Raw genomic sequence first — 21012 nt, forward strand, 5'->3', positions numbered from 1 at the left:
GGCGTGATTGCCTGGAACTCAAATTTGATCTCCTTCCATACTTCACAAGCAGCAGCTAGTTCAGGACTCCATTTGGTAGACAGTCTTAGTTGTGGTAAAAAGGTATCGTACAAGACCTTACCCCAAATGCCAAATAGATGATAATCTAACAACACCCTCTCTAGTTCAATTCTGCTACGGATTCAAAATAGGGGAGGCTGATGGTTTCCTCTTTAATGGAAGCACTGCAGTGGTTCCTGGTTGCCAAAAGTCCATGGTGCTTCCAACTTGGTCATCAGTGGTGGTTTGTTTGGGTTTTGGAGTTTGTTGTAAAACCACTGCAATCAGAAGCCATGAGAGACGAGGTTTCTCGAGGATTCTTCTCGACATGTGTAGCATCAGGTACCATTTAGGAGAACAAAGAATGCCTAGAAGGGCTGTACCTTTCATTTCTCAAATCACATTTTACTCTTGGTAATTCAAACATGTTCACATTAATACAGAATGTGGTTGGTTGATACAGTTCTTATTACATAACGTTAAATATGTTACCAAGGATTTGATTATCTATGACATTACGCTGGCTACTAAGAGGTTTGTGATCATAACCCTATGTAACAAGATAAATGTAGAGAGTATTTGATGTTTTGTCACTGTAGAATATATGAGGTGTTTTCATGTTACAAGTACAGAATTTGCAGCTTCACATAACATGGTTTTCCTCACAAATACAGATCTTCTTGATATTGAAAATTGAATTTGGTGAGACATCTTCTGATTATTTAATTGTATATTTAAGAAATCTGTGTTGAATCTCTGTACCTTTATGAACACTTCATCTAATCCTATATAAAGTGTAAAATCTTTTTTCCTTCAATCGTTGATCTATGATCTTGTTTGAAGAGTAATTTAATTTTTTTTATAGTAACATGAACAACTAAATACCTTTTTTTTTCTTGTATAACATTTGAATGAGAGATTTTTCTCAGTTCATGTGTTTTGGTTAAAGGGTCAGCAAGAAATGTTTTGCAATCTCGACATATATAACAATCGACTCTTTAGGCTTTGTAACTTCTAAATCTTATCTTGGTTAAAAGACTTGCTAATTTTTTTGCAGGGCCGTTACTAGAATTTTGGGGCCCAAAACGAACTAAAAATTCGAGGCCCTTTTTAATTTTTTTAGACTCGTGATTTCGATTTGTATCTGACATGAAATATATTAGGAAGAAACTTATTAAGCACTTAACTATTATATAAAGTAGATGATTTCCGTAATCAAATAATGTTGGGATCTAATACGTAAATCAAATCTAAGTTGCTCAAAAGAGTTTAACCTAACAAACAACATGAAAGGAATTAAAACATGCTACTTATTTTAACTTTTAAGTATACTATTGTTATTAGTTAGAAACGATTGTTTTTAAATAAAATTTTACATGGACGTATCATGTTAAAAATTGCGTGGACAAAATATTTTAGCGAGTACACTGCCATTTTGGTCCCTATTGTTTGGGCACTTTTGCCATTTTTGTCCAAATCTCAAACTTTTTACATCTGGGTCCATGTGGTTTGCATTTTGTTGCCATTTTAGTCCAAATTTCAAAAACCCACTATTTTGACTGCTGAAAGCTGCTTGTTTTGTCCTTTAGTGCAGGGGCATTTTGGTCATATATGCAAAAGTGCCCAAACCACTGTCTCTTTATATATGCGCTCTCTCTCTATATCCAGTGAAACCTCATACCACCACCTACCCTCACACCACTAGCAGCACCACCCCTACATCACCATCGCACAATCCCTACATCCCCATCTGCCACCACCTACAACCACCACCACCCATCCTTTCAACCAACCATCACCAACCGACCACCGCCACCAACGGCTAACAAACACCCCGACACCACCCTCCGACATCCCCGACACCTCCCTCAAACCACCGCGACATCCTCAACGATCTTGGAAGCAGAAGACGAGGCCTCATCAACGTCATCTAAAGAAGAAGCAACCCCCAATTTCAAAACCCACAAATAAAAAACCCCCAATTTCAAAAATCTAATTCAAACCCACCTCAGTTATCATCCGAATCGGAATCAAAATCAGATTCTTCCAGACGAAAAATCAAACCCACCTCAGTTATGTTCGTATATCTGGACGACGTTCCAGACTTCAGCTTCGCCGGAATCGTCAATGGCGGAGTTTGCAGGTTGGTGTGGAGCTGGGGCTGATCACTATGGGCCCCTAATTGCTCATTCTTCTTCTTTTCCAAATTTTAGTTTCGGCGATTGAATGAAATTTTTGTTAAGTGTAGTGGTTTATTGGGCGGCTGTTTTTGTTGTTGTTCAAGGGCATAGAGTTAATTGTTGGTCCCGAGGGTTAGTTTTTTGTATTGTTTGGTATTATTGATCAGGAATTGTGCCTGTTTGTTTCTTGTGCCATATTTTTCCAGTATAAGGCTTCTCCTTCAACTGTTATTTCATTCTCACTCTTTCCTGCTTTTTTTCTTTATAAACTTAACACTTATTAGATATATGTAGGTGTGCAATATGGTTGTAAGGATGGGTGTTGGTGGCATATGGGGATGTAGGGATTGTGCGATGGTGATGTAGGGGTGGTGCTGCTGGTGGTGTGAGGGTAGGTGGTGGTATGAGGTTTTGCTGGATATATAGAGAGAGTGTGTGACTTTATATATATAAAAGGTATATAAAATATAATTTAGTTTATTAATTATTAATATATTATATTAAAAATCAGATGGACCAAAATGCCCCTGCGCTAAAGGACAAAACATGCAGCTTTCAGCAGTCAAAATAGTGGGTTTTTGAAATTTGGACTAAAATGGCAACAAAATGCAAACCACAGGGACCCAAATGTTAAAAGTTTGAGATTTGGACTAAAATGGCAAAAGTGCCTAAACCACAGGGACCAAAATGGCAGTTTACTCTATTTTAGCTTATTAAATTAAGAGAGGTGATAAAAAAAGATGCATTTGTCATCCTTTATTAAATTAAGAGAGGTGATTAAAAAAGATGCATGTATAACCCTTTATTAAAAGAGTAAGTGAGATGATTAATAATTTTGAAAATGAGTAGAAGATGGGCTTCAAACCCAGCCCTCTACAAAAAGTAAAGGGTCTAACTATCTGCACACCCTGTTTGCCTATCTGCACACTTAGGGTTTATCTACGCTGCGTATAGGTCTATACGCAGCGTATAGGGTTAACCCTATACGCTGCGTATAGACCTATACTCAGCGTATATAAACCATGGATTTCAGAGCCTTATCAACAATCATTGCACAGAAAACAAGGGTTTATATACGCTACGTATATAAAGCTCAATTTTTGTATTTTTTTATGTATTCCTTTGTTTATTTATAAAAAAAGAAAATTATTTATAAAAAAACAATATTATTGGTAAATAATACAAATATAAATTATAAAAATTAAAAATAATACAACTATTATGAATTATAAAAATTAAAAAAGAAAATTATTTATAAAAAAACAATATTATTGGTAAATAATACAAATATAAATTATAAAAATTAAAAATAAAACAACTACTATTAATTATAAAAATTAAAAAAGAAAATTATTTATAAAAAAACAATATTATTGGTAAATAATACAAATATAAATTATAAAAATTAAAAATAATACAACTATTATGAATTATAAAAATTAAAAAAGAAAATTATTTATAAAAAAACAATATTATTGGTAAATAATACAAATATATTATACGATACGATGCAACACGATACGCTACTATACTATACGATACGATGCAACACGATACGCTACTATACGATACAATATAACACCCGTATAGGTCTATAGGTGTATATATGTCCCGTATAGGCCTATAGGTGTGGTTGAGGTCCCGTGTAGGCCTATAGGCGTATACAAGACCTACATGGAACCTATACGAGACTTATACTATACACTATACGATACGACGCAACACGATATACTACTATACGATACGATATAACACCCGTATAGGTCTATAGGTGTATATATGTCCCGTATAGGCCTATAGGTGTGGTTTAGGTCCCGTGTAGGCCTATAGGCGTATACAAGACCTACATGGAACCTATACGAGACTTATACTATACACTATACGATACGATGCAACACAATACGATATAACACTCGTATAGGTCTATAGGTGTATATATGTCCCGTATAGGCCTATAGGTGTGGTTTAGGTCCCGTGTAGGCGTATAGGCATATACAAGACCTACATGGAACCTATACGAGACTTATACTATACACTATACGATACGATACGATAATATACACTATACGATACGATACGATACAATACAATACGATGCGACACTATAGTATAGGTCACGTATAGGCCTATAGGCAGATACAAGACATATATGAGACTTATACGAGGTTTATACGAGACTTATACTATACGATACGATACTTAAAAATGTTTTTTTTTAAATTCTCCCTTTATATATGCTGCGTATAGGCCTATACGCAGCGTATATAAAGTGTTAAAAATAAAAATTACCCTTTATATACGCTGCGTATAGACCTATACGCAGCGTATATAAAGTGTCAAAAAAGATAATTTTACCCTTGCATATGGCTGCGTATAGCCCCAAATGCAGGGGTAAAATAGTCTTTCCCACTATACGCTGCGTATAGACCCATATGCAGCGTATATAAAGGGTCAAAAGACATTTTTACCCTTGCATTTAGCTTCGTATAGCCCCAAATGAAGGGCTAAATGGTCTTTTTGACCCTTTATATACGCTGCGTATAGACCTATACGCAGCGTATATGAAGGTTTTTTTTATAAAGGTTATATCAAATCGTATAGGTGTAGTATAGGTCACGAATCGAACTCGTATAAGCCTATAAGTGTGATATCGTATCGTATAGCCCGTAGTATATGTCACGTATTGACCTCGTATAAGCCTATAAGTGTGATATCGTATCATATAGCGTAGTATATGTCCCGTATAGGCCTATAGGCATATACATCACCTATACGAGACTTATACTATACACTATACACTATACGATATGATGCAACACGATATGCTACTATACGATACGATATAACACCCGTATAGGTCTATAGGTGTATATATGTTCCGTATAGGCCTATAGGTGTGTTTTAGGTCCCGTGTAGGCCTATAGGCGTATACAAGACCTACATGGAACCTATACTATACACTATACGATACGATGCAACACGATACGCTACTATACGATACGATATAACACCCGTATAGGTCTATAGGTCAATACGTGACGTATACTACACCTATACGATACGATATCACACTTATAGGCTTATACGAGGTCAATACGGGACCTATACTACACCTATACGATACGATATCACACTTATAGGCTTATACGAGGTCAATACGTGACCTATACTACACCTATACGATACGATATCACACTTATAGGCTTATACGAGGTCAATACGAGACCTAAACCACACCTATACGATACGATATCACACTTATAGGCTTATACGAGGTCAATACGGGACCTAAACCACGCCTATAGGCCTATACGGGTGTTATATCGTATCGTATCGTATCGTATAGTGTATAGTGTAAGTCTCGTATAGGTTCTCTGTAGGTCTTGTAATTCATAATATTTGTATTATTTTTTATTTTTATAATTCATAATATTTGTATTATTTTTAATTTGTATAATTCATAATATTTGTATTATTTTTAATATTTATAATTTATATTTGTATTACCAATAATATTGTTTTTTATAAATAATTTTCTTTTTTTATAAATAAACAAAGAAATACACAAAAAAAAAAAAATACAAAAATGGAGCTTTATATACGCTGCGTATAGATCCCTACGCAGCGTATGAGACAAAAATGACACAACTACCCTTGTATTTGGCTTCGTATAGCCTCAACACAAGGGTATAAAGGACATTTTCAGACCTTTATATGCGCTGCCTATAGGTCTTTACGCAGCGTACATAAACCTTGTGAAAAACTGATGCTTCAAACCTACCAAAATGACCCCAAATTTTCAGATGGTTTATATACGCTGCTTAGAGACCTATACGCAGCGTATATAAACCTTGTTTTCTGTGCAATGATTGGTTATTAGGCACTGAGATCCATGGTTTATATACGCAGCGTAGAGGTCAATACGCAGCGTAGAGGGTTAACTGTCATAACCCCCAATCCCTATTTCCCGGGAACGGGCGGCCGCGAGCCAGTTTCGGTGGTATCGTATTATTATCCAATTTGGCAGCGGAAATTTTCATCAGGACCGTAGTTAGGAAATATGTTATCAGAGTAAACCACCACATTTTATAACATTAAACACATGGATAAAACCCAAGTTTTCAGTATACACACTTTTATAGGAATAAATCCTATTTTATTTAACAAAACATCTATTTTATTTTTAGGTAACTTTATTGCCACTTTTCCAAGCCTTCAGTGCTGTCCAGCTAGCTTTTATTTGGCTTTCACATTTTGTTACCTGAAACACGTTTTAAAAACATTTTGTCAGTGGGAAACACTAGTGAGTGAATCCCAATTTAATCAAGTTTAAGTAAAACCATTTTCACAGTGTACAATATTGAGGGCTATCTCGCAATTACATTTGTTTCCAAGTTATACCAATTATCACCCGTCGGTACTGTCAGACCTGACTTGTGGAAATGTTACTCCTTGACCAGGTGGTAACAAATTTTGTATACAAAACCCCAACATACCCACGATAATTGTATTCTTAGAAATACTCAATAACTGTTATTCACATGGAAAGGTATTTAAGGTTTTGTAAAAATAATTAACAAAAGGTTTACAAAAAGTGGATCAACTCACAAAAATGAGTATATAAAAAGAGGATTAACTCACATTGTTGTTTTAGGGTTTTCAGTAAGGATGTCCTGGGAATAATCTATAAATTACACAAATGCACGTGTGTTACTATAATAACCCATTTTAACATTAGTAATACCCTCCCCGAGACGGCATTCCAACGACTACGTCGGGCAGAACTGTAACATTCGTCAAAATGGGTTCCCGAAATCCGACCCGTTTTGAAATTCGAACCCTAACCTTGAACCAACGAAAATTCTTCGTGAATTAGATAACCATCGAAAGATTTTTATGATTGATTATCTATAATTAATTATTTATTTTGTTAAAAATAAATAAATAAAATCAATATAGTAATTAATTAATTTATTTACTTAATTTCAAAGTTATTTAGTTAACCTAGTTAGTTATAAGAAATTAAACTTAAACCAAGTTAATTAAACCATTTAATAAAGTCCTTAAAGTTTAGGGGCTATTGTGTTTATAATTGAAAGTTTAAAAAAAAAAACATATATATCTAAACCCTAGTTCCCATCCAAACCTGGCAGCCAACATCACCCATTTCCCTCCTCCTTCTCTGCGAGACCAGGTCAACGGAATTGATTTCCGGTCGACGTTCCTCCAACGACACACCACAACACCCCCTCGACTCATCTTGGCTCGCCACTCAACCTCTTCCCCCCTCTGCTCAACTGAACGGCCGACCACCACTGTGGTGGTGGCGGCTCACGACGACAAGACAGAAACCGAGAGAGAGAGGGAGAGAGAGAGAGAGAGAGAGAGAGAGAGAGAGAGAGAGAGAGAGAGAGAGAGAGACGCAGAGAGAAAAGAGAGAGTCGCGGCGGCGGCGTCGCCGGCGTCACTCCAGCCGGCGGTTCAGGTTAGTTTTGAGTTCAAGTTTTGTTTTGATTTTATTCGATTCAACTTCCGGATTAGCGTTGATTCGTTTCGGGTCTCGTTGGGTTCAAGTCACGGGTCAGTGGCTCAGTCAACCGGGTCAGACGCTCAGTCAACCGGGTCAGACTTCACGATTCAGGTTGGAATCCGTTTTGGGCTTTTGTTTGTTTAAGTTTCAACTTCGAATAATTCTAATGGAGTTCTTGGTTCGGTTTCAGTTTCAATTCGAGTCTCGATTCAGGTCAAAACCGGTCAAACTCGACCAACTTAGGCCTCGGCTCAAGTGCGGGTCTCGGTGCCACTCGGCTCAACCTAGTTTGATTCGGTAAAGTTCTAACGTTTTGAAGTTAATTATATCATTGAAGCTGACGTTATTTTAGTCGCGGAACCGAACTTCATATAATCTGAGTTTGCGTAGAGATTATATATTTATATATTGTATTAGTGATTTGTTTATTGAATTTTGGAAAATAATAACGACAACTTGCATTGTCGGGATCGTCCAAAAACAGAGGAGACTCTGCCCGTTTTTCGTAGAATTCCGTAAAACAAAACGTGTAAATTTTATAAAACGAAACCCATCAACTTCGACTAATTTTTATAAAATAGATATAACTGTATAATTATTTTTATTTTTGGACGACATTACAACAACACTTTTGAAAGAATTAATTTAGAAACGTTACTTAAACTAAATAAAATACCTATGTATATATAAATATCTTATACCTTTCGCCAAAATATAAATACATATATAACCAAATATGCTTTTCGTCAAAAATATATATATTCATTATTTTGACAACGCGCCTACAACCCTTTTTATGAAATCAATTTAGAGTTTTCTTTCATAAGCGGTGTTAATTATATACGTTACATTCTAAATTCCAATTCATATCCTTCGTCGAAATTCCGTTTATTCATGCACCATCGTTTGCCCATATAGGGTGACCTCATAGTTCCAACCTCCTAATCTTTTACCCTCGTCAACGCTTGGATAATCGGAAGACTTAGCAATTATGTGAGTATACTCGTATTCCCCTTTTTACTTTTACCACTTTTGGGGTGTAACATGTTTATCTATCAATAAACTTACACATGAACATTTTGCTTAAACACATGAACATTCCTATAACATGCTTGTATACGTGATGGCTTGATGCTTTAAACTTGGATTAATCTTATGTGTTGAATTTATCATTAACTTCGTACGAGCCAAACCGTGACATATGTAGCGCTATAGGATTAACGACCTGCCTCTTTATCTTCGGTTATGTCATGAGCATATCGCGTTTCCTTGGTTTGATATGTTAGACACATACCATGTTTAGATGTTTATCTTGAATCACATGCTTGCTATGAGGAATTGTTTAAAACTTATCTTTTGCTATGTACGTATCAAACTTGTATACTCGCCTTTGCTTTTGCATTGAATTGTATTTTTAAACATGTTACAGGTTGATGATGACGATGCTATGAAAAGAAGTAGCGTTGATGCCTAGATACACATATAGACGTTTAGGTTTAATATGTTGTATCAATTTTGCTTATGTTGTTATGTATTACTTTTGGAACTTGTTGTTATTTGAGTTTATGTAATGTTGACTATTTGAAGTTATGAAATGAAATTGGGATTATTAAAATATTGTCACAAATAGCGTTATGATGTCTCTAGCAATCTTCACACTTCGTCTCATCCCGATGTTTCCGCCATTGGTTGGGGTGTGACAGATTGGTATCAGAGCCATAACTATAGGGAATTAGGAAAAGTAGGAATGCTTTAACCTAGTCTATAGTTTTAGAGCTTTATCTTGTGTATTGCTTGAAACTACTTGCATGCTACTTTACTCCTCACTTATTCGCTTTGACTTTTTAAACATTTATGTCGCTTGAGTGTTAATACTTGACGTGCTATTCTTATGTGTCAATACTTGTCTTATTATGTGTCGATACTTGATTTATTGATCTATTCTTTGTGTGTTATTCTCGACATGCCTTTTATGTGCTTATACTTGTTCGTTATTTCGTTTAACATACGCCTTTTTACAAGGCATTTTACTCGTTTTTTTTTTCTTTTCTCTTAAACTCGAAAACACTCATATTATACGAACGAGACGAGTTCACCAAAATAGGCGTGAAACCCACAGTTTGGTAAACGACTCTCACCCCGCTTGATTCTATTTTTCGCACGAAATTCACCATTAAGTTAGGAGTGAAATCCACATCTTGACGGAAATTTCAAATCTCAAATTCTAGTGGACCCTCGTCAAAGTGTTGAAATTAAATTTTGACCCGACGAGTACCAACCACACTTAGGATACGAAATCGCCAAGTTAGGGGTGAAACCCGCACCTTGTCGACTAGTTCCACTCCTTGATTTTTTTTTAATCTCGCCAAGTCTTGAAATTTCGATTCATTTGGGACGTGTAGTAACCGGAAGGGTAAATACCGTTAACCGACTTGTTGGCGAGAGTATTCCACCTATTAGGCCAAAGCATGCTCCCCAAACTCGAAAGATTTTTTCGACCACTTCGGTTAGTCAACGTTCCGTTTTGGAACCATCCGAATTTCCTTTTATCAAACTCACGCTTTATTATTTTTGATCTTTTGTCAATTTTGAACCATTTTGAGATTTCACTTTTGCGCATGCATCATGCTATTACTTTTCATACGATTATACATTATTTGCATGCATATTTTCACGTAATTTTATTTACACTTTTGTAACGAGTGGAGACATATCATCGAGATAGAAGTGATTTCCTTACCTTGACGATTAACTCCGCTTTATTTCTCACCTTACAACGACCTCACCAACGAGTTAGGGGTGATTCCCTTACCTAGGTGATCGTTACCAATGCTTTCTTCTAATAGGCTATATTATGTAAACACAATCATGTTTATACCTAAATCATTTATCATGTATTTCAAAATGCTTCATTTATTTAAACGTACCTCTTATTCTATAATTTATTTTCACATCACTCGCACACACAAAATTCTTAGCTTTTACCATAAACACTTATTCCCCGACATTCAAAATTTCACGAAATGCTACTCATCAACTTAATCGGTCCAACAAAACCATTGCTCACAAAATTTTGTATTCAACATAACTATTGAAACACTTATAAAATATTACAAATATTATTCAACATTTACTAAAACTTCCTTCAAAAACAATAAAACATTTATTAAAAGACGCTCTTTCAGCAAACACTAAGTCCATATACCAAATTCCTTTTTCTAAAGGATAAACTTTTCACGAAAATCCGTAAACTTCGAAACTTTCTAATACAAAGTTACTTAAAACGATGCAAACTTATTAATCTCTAGAACTTTTCAAAACCTCACTCGATACGTCAATTAACTTCAAAACACGTGGGCAAGGAAACTTCATAAGGACCGACAAATTTTCAAGTTATGTAATCTCTTTTAAAACCGTAGTAGCATTTCCATTCTTTTTACAAAGCACGTTTCACGTAACAAGTATGTTGGTGCAGTTGTCTGTCGACTACATCTTCGTTCGAGTCTTAGAATAGGACTGATTGTATAATGAACGGAAAACGAGAAAACATGTAATAGATAGGTCCGCTCATTGGTCCAATTAGGTTAGGTTTGCTCGAGCGGACATATGAGTGGTCCGCTCGAACAGCATTGATCAGGTTCGCTCGAACGACAAGATGTTGGGTCCGCTCGAACGGCAGGTAACATGGTCCGCTTGTATGTCAACATTGTAGGTCCGCTCGAGTGTCTTATGTCTGGTTCGCTTATTGGGCCTGTCCAATAAGCGAACCCAAACGCCTATAAATAGGTTATTCGAGCGATCCAGAATATAGGTGTGTTGAATATCGTACCTAAGTGCTGCCGGTGCGAGATTTGAACTGTAAAAGATTGTCAGATCAATAAACAAGTAGTTAAAGTGATTTGCGTGCTATTTCTACCTTAGTTTCTTGTTATTCCGCACCTGAAACTCAGGAGAAAGCCTCTGAACGACTCATTTAGGTCGCGAAACGATCCTACAATTGGTATCAGAGCTCAGGAGGAGGTTCTCTGCAGAAAATAGCCGGATTTCGTCACTTTTTCTTACTTCTACACCTTCTTTCTTCGTCAGACCGAGATTTTACGGTCGGAATTCGCTCAAATTTTCACAGATTGTGCGAAATTGTATCGAGACAAACCCTGGAAAGTTTGGTGTTGAAATTCGAAAGAAAAATGGGTCAAACCAGGAGATCCGCTTATTCGGTCGGATAGAGATCCGCTCGTCCGGTTCGCTCATTCGGACGGTCCACTCCAAGGTCAGATTGTTCGGTTCGCTTATTTGGTCGAATTGTGGTTCGCTTATCCGGTCGAAAGAATAGATTCGCTTATTTGTCCGATCGGTTCGCTCCAAGTACTTGTCTGGTCCGCTTATCCGTCCGGTCCACTTAAGATCAACTCGTCCGGTCCACTCATCTGATCCAGTCGGTCCGCTCCAACAACCATCCGGTCCGCTTTTCTGACATCCGGTTCGCTCATTTGACCCATCCGGTCCGCTTTTATGTCCAACTGCTGATTGGTCCGCTTTTCTGTCATCCTGGTTCGCTTATCAGTCAACAAACACGTGTCGGGTTTTTGCGAAAAATGGCAATGGTGTTTGATGAACAGGAGAACTATTATTTCGAAAGATTTAATGATTGGCATCATGGATTTCTAGATGAGGGTTATAGAAAAGTGAGCAAAGATGGATGGGCAAAAAGGTTTAAATATTTTGTGTGTCTGAAAGACGAAACGTTGGAAGATCTTAAAGACCGATATGGTGTCTTACTGAATTATTTGAAAGATCATGAGATATATCCGTCAAATGCTGAGAAATTAGAGAAGTTTGCAGATGCATTACCGATTGAATGGGGTGAATGTTTGAAAAATTTAAGGGAGGACTCAAATTTTTCAAAACTACCTCTAAATCAATTCATCAGCAAACTTAAAGCTCATGAACTTGAAACCAGAAAGAAAAAGAAAGAAATGATCAAGGTTTTGGAGAATAATGTACTAGATCTGAGTTCAGATGTGATTGAAGAGATGCACAAAAGGGTTGCTAAATGTGTCAGGGCAAAATATGTGCTGAAATATGATTTCAAACGAGGTTGTTATATTGATAATAATGGAAATCCTCTTGATTTCGTTAAAATCTTTTGTGCAGGTACATTCATAGCAAAGGAAGAAGAAGCTCCAAAAGCTGAAGAATCGATGAAGAATGAAATAATGTGCTCAAAATGCGATAACGTCAAGACTAATAATGACAAACTCATAAAAGACATGGGAAGTTTGGCATCTGAAGTCAAAAAGTTGAAAAACGAGAAGCACACTGCTGAAAACCAGATTCTTTGGTTACATGAAAAGTGTGAGAACCTAAAAGAAGAAAATGACAAACTGTTAAATGATTTTAACAGTTTAACATTGAAAAATCAAGAATTTGAAGAGCAAATGAAAATTCTTGAAGATGGGAGAAATGTGTTCAGTAAAAACAACATTGAAAAACAGAAAATGATAAATTCCCATCTTCAGAAAATTATCGAACTTGAAAAAGAAGGTGAATGTGCTCAAATGAAAATCAAGAAGTTGGAAAAAGAGCTTGAAAGCAAACAGAAATCTTCAGAAGATTTAGATTTCTGGATTAAGCTTGAAAACAAGAATCTGAAAGCGAATGAATCAAAATTTCAGGAACAGATAAAAGTTTTGATGAATGAAAAATCTGTTCTTGAAAATTTGAAGAATGATAATGAGAAAACAATCAAGTCTCATTTTGGGAGAATATCTCAGCTTGAAAGTGAAGCTGAGAATTCGAGGAACAAAATTGATGAACTTGATAGGTTTTGTGACTAAATCAGACAGTTTGAATTTTCCCTGTCCAAAACCAATCAATTCTGTTCCAATAAGTGACAATGTCACAAACTTTGATAATGTCAAAGTTAAAGATTGTGATGTGAAATCTGATGTTGAAAATAAAAAATCTGAAAAACAAAAATTATTTTTGAAATCAAAAGAAAAATTTCAGAAAACTGTTCTGCAATCGACTGAAAAGGGAGAATGCTCTAAGCAAAAACCTTTGAAGAAGAAAGTGGAACAGAAACAAAAAGTTAATAAAAGTTCATCAGATCAAGCATTCAATCGAAATGAAAAATTACAAAAAGAAAAAAATGAAAACTCAAAAAATGTTGGTAATAAGTGGTGCAGGTTGGACCACAATGCTCAAGCGCCAAAACCAGCAAACTTGAGGAAGAAAGAATACCACCAAGCAAAACAATGTTATGATCTGAGCTTTTGGTGTGTAGAAGGTGGTAACTGGTACGATAACAGGGTGTGCTACAGCTGCGGCTATCAGGGGCACATTGCTGTTAACTGCCAGTATTGGAGTTATGAGACCAGGAGGTGCTTTAACTGCAACATCAAAGGTCACGTTGCCCGAGATTGCCCAAGGAGATCGAATGAAAGATTGAGGGCTAATTCTCAGAAATCGACAAAGATTCCAGTTAAAGTCAAGCCCCAGGAACAGAAGGTTCTGAAACCTAAAGTTCAAGAACGGTCAATTCAGGAAAAGAAAGTTAAACTTTCACAGGGGCAGAAAGACAGACAAAGGAAGAAGAGGAAGAAGGCGAGAGAGTATCTCGAAAGGATTTTGTCCTCGGGATCATCCGTTGGGAAAAATAAGAGTTCTGATGAATCGACTTCTTTGATTGAAAAGTCTAGCAAGACGAATTCATCAGATACAAATATGAGGACAGAACAAAAAGAGGAAAAGAGGAAGAAGAAAATGGTCGGCGATGAATCTGACAGGTCAAAGTCAGACAAGCCACCTGCAGGCAATGAGTCTGGTTCGTTAAAGCTAGAGGAGCCATTGGTTGAGGTAAAAAAGGAGAGTTCTAGTTTAACAATGGATGATGTGAATTTTCCACCATTGTTGAATAAGAATTCGAAATCACCCAAGGCTGGTCAGGCTTGGGTGAATCTTTTCAAATGAAAAACCCTGACTTGCCGGAGCTCCCAGGTTGGTAAGCGTGGAGCATGAATCGGTATCTTTCTCAAAACTTTATTCGGTAACGTCAATCATACAAACGGTAAAGAGGTTTGTTTGTGTATTTCTTACAATTGGTACAGAGGTTTCTGGATTGCAAATGGTAAATCAAGGACATTAACTTGTACTTGGATTTTCCTACTTATGGTTGAAAGACAAGATGATGAAGTAACCCCGTACCTAAAATGTTTGGTAAACAAACTAATATTTTCCGGAAAAACCATTTCGATTAAAACAAACTTAAGTGTTTTGAGATCACAATGGGAAAATAGTTTGTTGTGAGGGGGAGTTCTGATTGTTTACGCCATGTGGATGGAGATTGATGCGATTCTCATCAAGTTGTCAATTTTGTACAGTTTGTTTCAAATTTTCCCAGAAAATCAAAATTGAAACATATTTTGATTTTAGGGGGAGAAAAATTTAAAAAAAAATCAGAAAATTTGAAAAAGACAAAAACATGATAAAACTGAAAAATGAGTTTTGTTGCGAAATATGAGGAAATGATAGTAAATCAGTGGACTATCACAGCACGCTAAAGAAATGTAATGTCAAATGTGATAAACGGTCTCACTGATGATGTGACGATAGGTTTTTGTACATTTAGTAGATTTATTCGGGATATACACCTAAAATTTCAAACTTGTGAAATTCGTGGGGAACACTACTTGGATATATAGGTAACCCCTGAAATCTCGTTTGAAAGGTCTCGTATTATGATATACTAGGTGTTTATACTCTATGATGTCTGGGGTATTATTCCGGGACTTCTGCTGAACGGTAGTTCTGACCTAGTCCTTGGCTAATACTTTATCCAAAATGCTTGAAACATAGCATAAAGCCCTCAGTTGATTAGACAATAAAATTGATAATCATCTGTTGTAGCTAAAAAGATCCTCTAAAGGGGACACACTGCTAAGTCGAAGCTGATATCTCTCTGCTGAACGGAAGTTCTGACCTGAGATCCCTCAGTTCTCGCATTTTTCCCCTAATTTATGTACAGATATCATTGTAGTATTCATACCTGTAAGACTGAATATTGGGATTCTGGATACGGGAGTATATTCAAGAGGTGGGACACATGAATTGAGCTAAGTTCATAAAACACTTAAATAGTATCCTGAATAGATTGAAAACTGTATGAAAATTTAAGAGGACAACTATATCGTTGATCTACGTGAATCGTTTAGAACTTAAAACGACTAGAAGCTTAACGGTGCTTGTGATGTGTCTTAAAAACTGATATGATCCTCTTGCACAATCTCACAAAAACATGTTTGTTTTGCATTTTATTTTTAATTTCTGTCTTTGCATTTACGTTTCATATTTTGAAAAATCTAAAAAGATTTTCGACAAATGATGATGAAAATCTGACATTCAAAATCTCAAAGGCTAAACTTGATGAACAGACAGGTTGGTTAAGTGGTTTGAAATGTTTAAAATGATTCATTAGGTTGAATCAGTAATTGGAATATGTCAAATGTTGAAAAAGTTTTAATTGTGAAAAGTCTCAAATGATTAGTTGATTCATTAAGTTGAATCGCAATTATTTTGGTTTGTTATAGAGTGATTGAGTTTTGCAGGTTTCTGATCCTGTTGCTACGGAAAGCCAGGAGGCTCAGCAGAACCTGAGGAGAGCTTAAAATGATAAAGCCAGGATTTGATTTCAATGGTGGTAACAAATCCCAGACAATCCTAGCAGGATGATAGGGGGAGTCTGATGAAAGTTATAGCCAAAGAAAGATCCAGGCAGAATTCCTGAAGAAGACCGAGCAATATCCGAGAATGTCATGTTGAAGACTCTCACTGAAGATTCCGTCAACATTCAAGGGGGAGTCTGTTGGTGCAGTTGTCTGTCGACTACATCTTCGTTCGAGTCTTTAAATAGGACTGATTGTATAATGAACGGAAAACGAGAAAACATGTAATAGATAGGTCCGCTCATTGGTCCAATTAGGTTAGGTTTGCTCGAGCGGACATATGAGTGGTCCGCTCGAACATCATTGATCAGGTTCGCTCGAACGACAAGATGTTGGGTCCGCTCGAACGGCAGGTAACATGGTCCGCTCGTATGTCAACATTGTAGGTCCACTCGAGTGTCTTATTATTGGGCCTGTCCAATAAGCGAACCTAAACGCCTATAAATAGGTTATTCGAGCGATCCAGAATATAGGTGTGTTGAATATCGTACCGAAGTGCTTCCGGTGCGAGATTTGAACTGTAAAAGATTGTCAGATCAATAAACAAGTAGTTAAAGTGATTTGCGTGCTATTTCTACCTTAGTTTCTTGTTATTCCGCACCTGAAACTCAGGAGAAAGCCTCTGAACGACTCCTTTAGGCCGCAAAACGATCCTACACAGTAGCTGTTTTGTATTCCCTTACATTCACAAACTAGATTCTGCATTTCATGACAACTCAATCTATTTAACTTCACGTTTTACGCAAACAACTACATATGCATACCATTTTATACGTTTTACTCAATATCTCACAACAATTTCACGCGTGTCACTCGTTCACTTTTTCTTTTATACTCAAAACTTTTGATCTTTTACGCACATAAACTCGTGTATTTCGATTTATACTATAAACAAAATCATTATTTTCTACATCCATGCTTATACATTTTACGCCTTCACTTATGTTCACACTTACACATTTATGTTATACTCACGATTCAAAATTTGTACGTTTTACGTTAATAAATACACTCACAATTATACACTTACGTTGTCCTTACATTCATGTCTATACTACATTCGTATTCATATTCATATTCATATGCTTTATGTTTCCATTTGCACTTACACCACTTTGTTACACTTATATTCATACACGCATATTTTATTCATACTTAACCTTCATGTTTTACACCTATATTCATATTCATATTCATATTCATATCTATGCTCATACACCTTATGTTCACACTGATACTTGTATTTATACTCATACGCCTTGTGTTTACGCTTATACTCATGTTGTACTCGCATTTATACTTATTTTTTTCATACGTTTTATGATTATACTTATCCACATACTACTTACACGGTTTATGTTTATGCTCATACATACATGCATATTCATACTTAAACTCATGATTCATACATTCGTACCAGTACGCGAGCGTAATCCGAGTGATTTGTTTACGTGGGTCCCATACATACTTAAGCATGGACTTGCTTACATACTACATTCTTACACGTACACATTCTTAATTTTTTTTAATTTATGTATACCCTGATTCATACACGAGTAGTACAAGCTATGCGGATCATGCGACGATCAATATAATCGCGGGTGCACACGGGATTATAGTGATGGGCGTATGAGAAACCATAGAGTGTACCATTGTGTATGGTAAAACACGGAATGTAACATGACACGAATAACGAAACGGACGTAACATGGCCAAAACATGGTGGATACGCCGCTGGTGCTTCCTATATATAAGTGTTTCCACCATGTTACCAAACTTTCGTAAAACGTGCCATGAGAAATTCAGTGTTTGCAGACCTTTTGGACCTAATACAAACTTCGCCCGACTCGCAAAAGCATTATATCCGATTATCCACGACGAGACTTCATTCTTAATACCCTACTTTCGTGTATCCAATACTTATGTCACTCTTATACTTGCAATCACTTAGAGCCAATCGCTCATTTCCATACTCCAACTATTATCTATTATTCCGTGTCCTTTATACGAACCCCGTTCGCAATCAAGTCTCATCTACTCTCTTTGTGAATCTTTGGATGTCATCGTTTCAAAAGTCTTCCTCTTAGATTTTGAGGACGAAATCTTCTAAAGTAGGGGAGACTGTAACATTCGTCAAAATGGGTTCTCGAAATCCGACCCGTTTTGAAATTCGAACCCTAACCTTGAACCAACGAAAATTCTTCGTGAATTAGATAACCATCGAAAGATTTTTATGATTGATTATCTATAATTAATTATTTATTTTGTTAAAAATAAATAAATAAATAAAATCAATATAGTAATTAATTAATTTATTTACTTAATTTCAAGGTTATTTAGTTAACCTAGTTAGTTATAAGAAATTAAACTTAAACCAAGTTAATTAAACCATTTAATAAAGTCCTTAAAGTTTAGGGGCTATTGTGTTTATAATTGAAAGTTAAAAAAAAACATATATATCTAAACCCTAGTTCCCATCCAAACCTGGCAGCCGACATCACCCATTTCCCTCCTCCTTCTCTACGAGACCAGGTCACAGGAATTGATTTCCGGTCGACGTTCCTCCAACGACACACCACAACACCCCCTCGACTCATCTTGGCTTGCCACTCAACCTCTTCCCCCCTCTGCTCAACTGAACGGCCGACCACCACTGTGGTGGCGGCGGCTCACGACGACAAGACAGAAACCGAGAGAGAGAGAGGGAGAGAGAGAGAGAGACGCAGAGAGAAAAGAGAGAGCCGCGGCGGCGGCGTCGCCGGCGTCACTCCAGCCGGCGGTTCAGGTTAGTTTTGAGTTCAAGTTTTGTTTTGATTTTATTCGATTCAACTTCCGGATTAGCGCTGATTCGTTTCGGGTCTCGTTGGGTTCAAGTCACGGGTCTGTGGCTCAGTCAACCGGGTCAGACGCTCAGTCAACCGGGTCAGACTTCACGATTCAGGTTGGAATCCGTTTTGGGCTTTTGTTTGTTTAAGTTTCAACTTCGAATAATTCTAATCGAGTTCTTGGTTCGGTTTCAGTTTCAATTCGAGTCTCGATTCAGGTCAAAACCGGTCAAACTCGACCAACTTAGGCCTCGGCTCAAGTGCGGGTCTCGGTGCCACTCGGCTCAACCTAGTTTGATTCGGTAAATTTCTAACGTTTTGAAGTTAATGATATCATTGAAGCTGACGTTATTTTAGTCGCGGAACCGAACTTCATATAATCTGAGTTTGCGTAGAGATTATATATTTATATATTGTATTAGTGATTTGTTTATTGAATTTTGGAAAATAATAACGACAACTTGCATTGTCGGGATCGTCCAAAAACAGAGGAGACTCTGCCCGTTTTTCGTAGAATTCCGTAAAACAAAACGTGTAAATTTTATAAAACGAAACCCATCAACTTCGACTAATTTTTATAAAATAGATATAACTGTATAATTATTTTTATTTTTGGACGACATTACAACGACACTTTTGAAAGAATTAATTTAGAAACGTTACTTAAACTATATAAAATACCTATGTATATATAAATATCTTATACCTTTCGCCAAAATATAAATACATATATACCAAATATGCTTTTCGTCAAAAATATATATATATTCATTATTTTGACAACGCGCCTACAACCCTTTTTATGAAATCAATTTAGAGTTTTCTTTCATAAGCGGTGTTAATTATATACGTTACATTCTAAATTCCAATTCATATCCTTCGTCGAAATTCCGTTTATTCATGCACCATCGTTTGCCCATATAGGGTGACCTCATAGTTCCAACCTCCTAATCTTTTACCCTCGTCAACGCTTGGATAATCGGAAGACTTAGCAATTATGTGAGTATACTCGTATTCCCCTTTTTACTTTTACCACTTTTGGGGTGTAACATGTTTATCTATCAACAAACTTACACACGAACATTTTGCTTAAACACATGAACATTCCTATAACATGCTTGTATACGTGATGGCTTGATGCTTTAAACTTGGATTAATCTTATATGTTGAATTTATCATTAACTTAGTACGAGCCAAACCGTGACATATGTAGCGCTATAGGATTAACGACCCGCCTCTTTATCTTCGGTTATGTCATGAGCATATTGCGTTTCCTTGGTTTGATATGTTAGACACATACCATGTTTAGATGTTTATCTTGAATCACATGCTTGCTATGAGGAATTGTTTAAAACTTATCTTTTGCTATGTACGTATCAAACTTGTATACTCGACTTTGCTTTTGCATTGAATTGTATTTTTAAACATGTTACAGGTTGATGATGACGATGCTATGAAAAGAAGTAGCGTTGATGCCTAGATACACATATAGACGTTTAGGTTTAATATGTTGTATCAATTTTGCTTATGTTGTTATGTATTACTTTTGGAACTTGTTGTTATTTGAGTTTATGTAATGTTGACTATTTGAAGTTATGAAATGAAATTGGGATTATTAAAATATTGTCACAAATAGCGTTATGATGTCTCTAGCAATCTTCACACTTCGTCTCATCCCGATGTTTCCGCCATTGGTTGGGGTGTGACAAGAACCA

Source organism: Helianthus annuus, chromosome 9 (genome assembly GCF_002127325.2).
Source record: "Helianthus annuus cultivar XRQ/B chromosome 9, HanXRQr2.0-SUNRISE, whole genome shotgun sequence".
NCBI classification, from domain to species: Eukaryota; Viridiplantae; Streptophyta; class Magnoliopsida; order Asterales; family Asteraceae; genus Helianthus; species Helianthus annuus.